The following is a 9,160-nucleotide window of genomic DNA, read 5'->3' on the forward strand; positions in this document are numbered from 1 at the left end:
ACTAAAAACATAAAAAAAACGGATGTTTTCCTTTTTCTAAAAGTAAAACCATTCAGGATTTGTATTGCAGTGGTAGTTTATAGTTTTCGTTTGGTTTTCATGGTTTTTGTTTTTATTACAGTTAACAGGTAAGTTTTTTCACTGGTAGCTTTCTTCTTGGTAATCGTTTTCACTAATTGAAAAAACCCTGGTCTGTTTTGTACAGTCTGTCGTTCTTCCTTCCCATTCCCCTGTGTGCTGTGCTGTGCTGTGCTGTGCTGTGCTGTGCGTGCGGTATGCTCTGTGTAGCTGGTATAGGGTGACTCTGTTGCTGAGAGTAGGCCGGGCAGGTGTTTAATCAGTAGTTTAAGTGCAGTGTGAGCCCAGCACAACTGTAATGAGAGGAGTGAGCAGCAGGCTAATTGGACTCTGGCAAGCTTGTTCCTCATCAGCCAGGCCTTTATGATGTATGGGTGGAGCAGGCAGGAGCCAGCCAGCCCACCACTTCAGAGCGCATGGCAACACAAATAACACTGCGCTGATGAGATTAAGCAATTCAAGATGTGTGCGTGTTCATTTAAGGCAAACAGAGACAGAGCCTGTTCCGTTCCCCTCCCTTTGTCCCCCAAACCTCCTTTTTGTTTTCTACGTGCACATCGCTCACACACAGTCACAAAGCACGTAACCGCATTTGTGTGCCATCCACAGTAAACAGAGCTCTACCATTTCCTTTGTTGTCTTGTGTGCCATGCTGCAGTAAACATACCGAACGATTTCCTGTAAAGCCAAGGAGTGTCGGAAAAAGCAAACAGCCCAGGATATTGTGAAAGATGGTCTGCGAAGACGTTTACAGGCCAAGAATAGAGCTTTGGTGGGGAACAATGCTCTCTGCTGCGTTCAACCCGGAGAATGTGTCCTGGTCTCAGCCAATGACACTTAACATTTCACACACTGCAGGAGAGAAACGAAAAAAGAAGAGAAAGGTTTACTTCGGAAGCCGAAACGTCACAGGACCTATGACCCTGATCCACATGTAAACTTCTAAACAGGGCCTAAAATGAATTTCAGTTGAATGCACTTGCACACTCAACTATTATTCCTCTGGGGGAATGCCAAAGGTCCTGAATTCCAAGTCATTACTGCTCTAAAATATAGCCCTATCTTTCACAGATTTAACGATTTCTCCTTCTGAGACCCATTTAACCCCTTAAACTCTCAGAATCTGTCAGCACTTGTAGAACCTCATCATTTGTAAGAGTTCCATAGTGAATACTGCACAGTTCATTAAATTTAGTAGACAGTAAGCTTTATAAAGGTAAAAAATACCTGCCTGAAGCTTAATGAATTAAAAATACTGATGCTTCCTTAAAATGTTGGGTACATGTGCATGTTTTCTAAATAAAATGGTGTTATGAATATTTTTACACAGAGATACAGTACTGTACAAAAGTCAGAGAGCACCTTATATGTATGTAATGAAGTGCACTATTTCAGTCAAATCCAAATTATTCAATTTTCAGCATCAGAAAATAGACATATTTAATAGCAAATTTCCCAGAAGCTTCAATAACTAAATACAAGACTTGCAAACTTACAAACAGACTCATCAGTCCACATACCCTTACTCCCCATCTCAGATGTGCAGTTTTACTGTTCTACTTTTCTATTTTCTTTTGTCCATAACAGTTTCCTGACAGCTACACATCTTCTCACAGTGGAAGGAAGGACAGAAACAGCTTTGAATTATTTTCAGATCTAAAATAAGAGTCTCTCTCTCTCTCTCTCTCAAAGATGAAAGTGCTTTGTCTCATGGTGACAGTTTTGGTGGCCTAACAAGTCTTGTATAGCCTTGTATAGTAGTTAGGACCCCTATTTTTTCTGTTTCTTTTCATAATTTTTAAAACTTTTTTGGAAAACTCGCTTTTTTCACTTATTCTTTTCAGACTGTCCCCTTCCATACGCAAGCCAGGATGACTGTAGCATTAAAATTTTAATTTTATCTTTTTTTATTCACTTAACAGTTTTGGTTTAGTTCCTATGTAGCTTCAGCTTTAGTTTTTAGTGCTATGATGAACACTGTGATAGTAGTTATTTGAAAAAAATAACACAGCAGTAGACTGAGTTCGGTTTGGCCCCAACTTTCCTTAAAGACGACTGAACGCAGAAGGGATCCACATCTAAACTTTCATTCAGACACTGAATGAAAAAATCAAAACTAAAGTCATTCTGTTTTGTTTTGGTTAGTTTTTCTGTGGTAGTTTTGATTTTATATATGAAATTGTTCTAGAAATGTGTCATTTTTATGTTTCATTTTATTATTATAGTCAATGAGCAGATTTTTTTTAGATTTAGTCTATAATAGTTTATAAAAGCCCTGATGCAGGTGAATGATCTTACGTCCAGTCATCGCAGAAATCTCTCCTGAAAAATGAATAAACTTAAAGAATGAATGTACTGAATGGCCATTTTGACTGAAAAAAAATGAGGGTGATCTGATTTCTGCACAGTGCTGTCTGTATGCGTATGTATGTTCATGTGTTCACCCGCCTGTGCATTTCTTATTATTTGCTTTCAGATTTCAGTCTGCAGTTCCAGTCTCGGAGGTAAGAAGGCCGGGACAGTGCCACGCTGATAACACACCGGCCGCTTCCAGAGTCCTGCTACAATTACCATCTCAATGTGGACACATGAGATTACAGCTCTGCATCCATCACCGAAATTATACCTTCCACACCTCCAGACGCTGCCGAGCGGCATTTAACCCTTTTCACCTTACCTTGTTCTTGTGTCCATTTCTCAGCAGTAATGTGCAATAAAATTTACACAATTCAATCATATCATAGCATTTTATCTTATAATTACTAAAAGACTCTTCAAGCTATTTCTATAAAGAACTTGTAGGCGCTGTCATATGTCATCTATGCTAGTATTTCTGTCATATCTTTCTGCTTTCTAGCTCTATTACTAATGTAATGTAAGTGCAATGTAATTTGATTAATGTCATTTAATGACTGTATTTGTGGCAGTCCTATTTTCTCTTGTATTTTATTTCCTTTTTCCTTGTTCTTTTATGATGCTTGTGTAGGTTCATATGTTTTCACATTACCAGTTTCCACCACTCTTTTTCCTTTAGAATTAAACAGACAGTTACATTTTTTTTATGTTAAGAAAAATACATAAGTGGTGTCTGTCAGGATTGGCTGTGTTACATTGTGCCTCATTCCAAAACAGTTCAGGCTAAAACTCTCCTAGTAATTTTAATTTGAATGGTGTGAAAAGAGCAGGCATTTATATGTAAATGTGTTTTGTAATATCACAAAATACAAAATGACTTCAAAATGAGCTGTTTGTGTAGCTTAATTTTCATTTTTGGACCATACGAATTAAGCAGTATACTGATAAATACTGATAAAATCCATAATCAATAATCCATGATATGCACTCTTTCAAGCTTATGAACACAGTAGCAACCGTCTCTCCTCTGACCCCTCAGCTCAGTCATCACACTGGAGCGGTGTTCCTCCGGGCCGGCACGTGCCCTGTCGCTGATGGAGCTGTACAGCCAGTCTTATCAGTGTCCTCTGTTTGGATGAGGAAGTAAAGAAGGCAAACACACTTGGTGCCGTTTTATCTCCTCATTAAGCATGGCCTTGACCCATGGCAGGACAGGATGGCCTTAAGGTGGAAAAGCCATTAGAAATCGCAGAGGCTGTCATTAGCTGTGCTCACACACGTCACCCCTGCCATGTCATTGCTTCCATCTGAAAACAATCTCTGGCCATCCTGTTTCTATTGCTGGCACGTTCCTGCCTCCAAAATGAGACAAAAACAACATTTGCTGACATTTGCTGTTTATTTGGTGTTTGTATGAGTACAGTGTCAAGTCTGGCGGCTTGATAAACAGACACATGTCTGTCTTTACAGTGACCAAAGCCTGAGCAGTTCAGTTCAGGTTGCTCAGGATCAGAGTAGCACAAATCAGTGGAGAAGACTCAGGGCCTTCTAGGTCTTCAGAGAAGGTCTAATGATTTCAATGACATAACAAAAAGTTACGTTCATAATTTTTAGCTCAATTGCATTAAATAAAATCATCATACTTGTATTTAAACTCAAGGACTGCACTGTATTGTAAGAGCACTCTTGTTACAGTGTCAATTTGTGGCTGAAAACCAAAGGGTTAAATTCGGGAGACAACCAGCAGAAAAGGATCCCCATTTTTCCCTGTGGTATCTAGACACAGCCAAGCTAGCTCTCCCATTGGCTGGGGCTTCATGAGCAAAACTGAAGACTAAACATATTAGCCTAATCGCTATGATAATTAGGGCCTGACAATGGAGTCAGTCAATCACATTGAGATGTCCTATTGGTGGGAACAGTTTTGTGAGAGAAAAGTCAATCCTGGCTTCAAGGAACTCCAACATATGTCACTGACAGAGACTGTGAGTGGTTGTCCAATCAATTAGTTTCAGGGAGACATTAGAAATTGAAAACAGCTCTATGCCAGGGCTCTTTTGTGGAAGAGTCACTGTTAAGCTGCTACATACAATGAGAAATATACCAACGGATTGCATTGGTTTTTCAAACGGTCTCCATAGTTCAAAACAAAGTAAACAAAGTCAGACTGGTTTGATGTGAAATGGTTCACTATAGAGAAACGTACTGGCTGGCTCAGATTTTGTTTACAGTGGTGGTGACAGAAACCAGGGTTACGATGTCTATAACTCAAATATATGCACTTTATTTACTATCTAAAATGACGAGTGGACCCACATGTGCCTTCTGAGTTTTTAGACGTATATATGTAATGTTTACAATGTCCTTCTTGTACCTCCCCAGACTAAATGGCTTTTAAAAATACTTTTGAGACCAAAATCTTATTGTAAACTAATGTCTCAGGCATCAGATGGTATATTCGTAACCATTTCATGCAATAGGTTTCTGTGAGGCATCTTTTGGAGGTCTTGAACTGTTCAGACATCTGCTTCAAATCAAAACACCACCACTGTGAAGAATTCTGACTCAGCAAGTTTCTCTGGAGCGGCATATTTCACATCAAGTCGCTCTGAATGAGCTTGTACATATCTTAAGCCTTTAACTATGCCGAAATCTTGAAAAATTAGTGGAATTCTCCTTTAATATCTGTTACCAGCTTCAAATAAAACATATCAAATAAAACATCATGGAATGTGTTTAACAAGCTTCAGATGTCTATGTTTAATCCAGAATAGCCAAATGATGTTAATGTGAATCACAGTTAGCTTTGTGTTAACATACTACTAGAATCCCATAAGGAAGCTAGCAGAAATGAACATTATCAGAGAGGTGTTTTTTTTCTTTACATTGACAGACCAAGCTGAAGGCCCAATTCTACATCTCAGTCCACCACTAGTATAAATGGTTCAGCGTGTGTAATCTTGAATACTATATGCGACCGACGACCAAAGCAAGAAGTGAGGCTTAAAAGCATATTTCAGCTATGTTTACCATATAGAATATAGTGTGGTCTTTATGTTTTGCTTTAGCTGAGTGGAAGCAGCCATGGTTCTGGGTTATGGAAAAAGAGATTATGTTGTGGAAGGCTGTCAAAATATTATCAATCAATTTGACCAATCCAAATATTTTCCCCCACATTCTCCATTCGTCTTTTATGTCTGTTGGCTGATATGCCTACTGTGCTGAACCGCTGTCCAGATAAAAGCCCATTCCAAATGGACAAATGGATCACATCTTACACTTAGTACTGATCCAAGGAGACTGTTTAACCCCAGACAGCATTATTACCAGCTAACGTTTTTGAACTGCTTTGAGTTTAGCCCAGTTCCTCAGTGTCTTTGTGGTGGCTACTCTTTTTGATAAATTGCTGGGCTATCAAGAGATTTCCTGAGATTTAATCATATTGCCTCGGAGGTAAACCCTCTCATATATTGAATCCCCTCCTACCATGTTGCACAAGGTCCTTTCACAATTGAGTATCAGAAGTTCTTTACTGAATGAATGATTACATTGACTCCATTAGTTAGAAGTTACATGTCCGTGAATGCCTTCAGGGTACTAACAGCTGACTTGCATGTAATGGAAGCAAGAGTGGCATTAGTTTATATCGGTATGTACATACATGAGCTGTCTAACTCCAGCCCTTTCCTCATGTTAGATTGCCGCTCTCAATGCAGTGGTGTAATAGACCGCTGAAGGTGTGCCATTCTGCAGTCAGCGTCATGTCTATATTAGGCACTCTAGGTCTGAAAAGATTGCGATCTATGAGAAAAATTAATGGCATTTTCGTATCATGCCCTGTGGCAAACAACCATGTCCCAAAGCTGATACAATTTGCTGTACAAACATTTTTCTCTGAATGTCACAGGATCCTCTGAACTGCGAGGTGGTTAAAGAGTTTAAATATTAATATTGTTACTTGCAAGCTAACACTGCTTGTATTGAATAGACATCACGAAACTGGAAACCTCATCAAAATACCATACGCAAACTGGCAAGCTTTATCAAGTGTGGTAGTTAAGTTGGTTTGGCAGTAGTAGGCTACAGTTTGAGTAGATGGCTTTGTTATATAATCAGGTATCTCCATGTTTTTCTTCATCATTTGAAAACAGCAGCTACGCTTTACGTTGTATGAACATTTCATGATGGATGGATCCGTAAAAAGCTCCTAAAACACTTCTATCTTTGCATTAGCTCACATAAAAAGTAAAATAATTATACCCTCTCCCGTAAAGTTACTCTTTTGGAAGTACATTTTTAGATAGATAAGGGTAAAGTCTATGAAAAATAAGTGAAAAAACAGGACTTTCCAAAACTAGAGTTCACAAAAATGATACAGACAAATCTCGACCACTAACGGCCATGCGAAACCTATCATCAGATAAACAGCACTTAAAGCTTTCATCTTTGAGAGAGAGGAGAAAATCAAGCTCGAGTCTTGCTTTAAATCTTAAAAACACCACAGGTCTTTCTGTCCATCCTTCCACTGTGAGAAGACAACTCAACACTATGAGTCTGAAAGGATGTGCAGTTGTCAAGAACTGTCCATCCCAGAGTCCAGAGCTCAACAACACTGATTGTATTTCAGATTATTTGGATTGTGTCGAGCGCTTTGGAGGTAGGGAAAAATATCGCTGACAGTCAGTCTCCTGAAAAGAACGCAGCTATAACAAAGGCAAAGCGTAGAAACAGTAAACACTGAAAAAAGATATTATATTTAGTTGTTCAGGATTCTGCATAACGTCTTATTATAAAGGTTTTCTGCTTTTTTCCCCAACATTGAAAAATGCATAACTTGTACTTAATAACTGTTATTACTGGAAATAAAGTAAATGAAGGGTCAGTTTCTGACTTTTGCACTGTAATGTACACAAGACGAAATGTTACAGATTACTGTGACTTTCTAAAAGGCCATTAATTCCACCAGCGCAGCAAAACTAATTAAGTATAGAGTTTATAATATGGGTATGATGCTGATTGACACACAACTTCAGAGCTCTATGGAAATGCCCTCTTCTAGAATCAGGGGCCGTATTACGTATTACGTAAATTTGTATTACAAAAGCAAATTTTATCTTAATTTAAGAATCTTATCTTATCTTACAGCATCTTATCTCAAGTTAGGAAATCTTAACTTACTTGATTGAAGTTGACAAACAACTGACGTGTCTGTTACCTAGCAACTGACCTGTTTGCTGGACAGCTAATATTAGCTACTGTTATGGAGGTAAAAAAGGTCACATAAAACTAAAGCGTGTTAAACTGAGAGTTAAGAATATTGTGTGAGTGATTTGTGTTGTTTATCAGAGCTTCGCTGCTCTCCAATTTGTTTCATTTCCCAAACGCTTTGGCTGACCGTGCTAACGTTATTCCTCCTAATAAACAGACACGTTCAGCTCTGTCTCCTCATTATTCACCACCATCACTGTAATATTGTATCTAACGAGTTTTTATCAAACATTAATACATAAAGGTAATAAGAGGGGATGGTGGAGATCTTGTGTGCAGCATCTTTTTAAAAAGTTTTTAAAAAATGCTGTTAAAAAAAGAAATATAAGTCAAAGCACCGTTTTCAATGTAGATAAATGTAGCATCAATATGCTAATAGGACGAGGTTATAGACTTAAGAACTTTTGTTCTGTAATGGCTTCTGTCCTAACTTCAGTCTCAACTGAAGTTGCCATGACAACAAAGCAGATGAGATATGATCTCAGACTTAAGAAATTTCTGTAATATGGCCTCAGAAGCTTGGGATCCTTTCTAGCAACTGTTGCAAGGTTGACAAAACTCATTTTCAGCCTCATTACATTCACTCATTATTCAGACATATATTAGACTACTACGGTATTTGTTTAAAGTACTTCCATAATGTTGAGTTGCCACTTTACAATGGTATGCTATTGAGCTGCTTGAGGACCACATGGACTGGATAAGCTGTTATAGCTTATCTAAATAGGTAAATTAGGTAGCTTATCTACATTAAATCCTAACAATGTGACCTTTCACACTCATACAAAGTATTGTCTGAAATCAATAACACACTCTATGTTTAGATATTGTGACAAAAAAATCATTTGTGCACTGTAGTTTCTCATAAGGTTAAACTACAATGAAATTACAATTACATTGAAATAATGCACTTGTAGGTGGGCCTTGCATGGGTCAGTTGGTGACTAGGCATCATTTTAACCCTGTATACAAGTTGTAATCATAGCTGTGTATGGATTTGTTAGCATTTTTAAATTCTAAATGCCGCTCTAACAAAAATACTGCTTAGCAAATCTCACCAGTAGCCTAAAAGCGCACAGTGACAATGCTAAGTGCAATTATGCTTCAAGTGATTGCCTCTGTTTGTAACAGCTTCACACAGTAGAATTAAACAGCATTGTCTGTATAGTTTGGCTGCTGCAGTTTAACACTGAAAAGAATAAATACGCAATATGCAATTCACTGTTGGCTTTGACCCCTGCTTGTGGTTACACATACAGAGGTCCAAAAAAGTGTGAGATGTAATATTTTATTTTATTTGACAGTTGCTGTGCACTATGAGAGTGCCTGTCAGTGGCTATGCCTCAAGTCCTAATTAAGTCAAAGCCATTTCAGTGCAGCAATGTATGTACGCAACAAATGGGAATTCTATCTCAGGACTTGGACGCCTTTCCCCAAATAGTCCATCAATCCATGTCAG

This window comes from Pygocentrus nattereri, chromosome 7, assembly GCF_015220715.1.
Source record: "Pygocentrus nattereri isolate fPygNat1 chromosome 7, fPygNat1.pri, whole genome shotgun sequence".
NCBI classification, from domain to species: domain Eukaryota; kingdom Metazoa; phylum Chordata; class Actinopteri; order Characiformes; family Serrasalmidae; genus Pygocentrus; species Pygocentrus nattereri.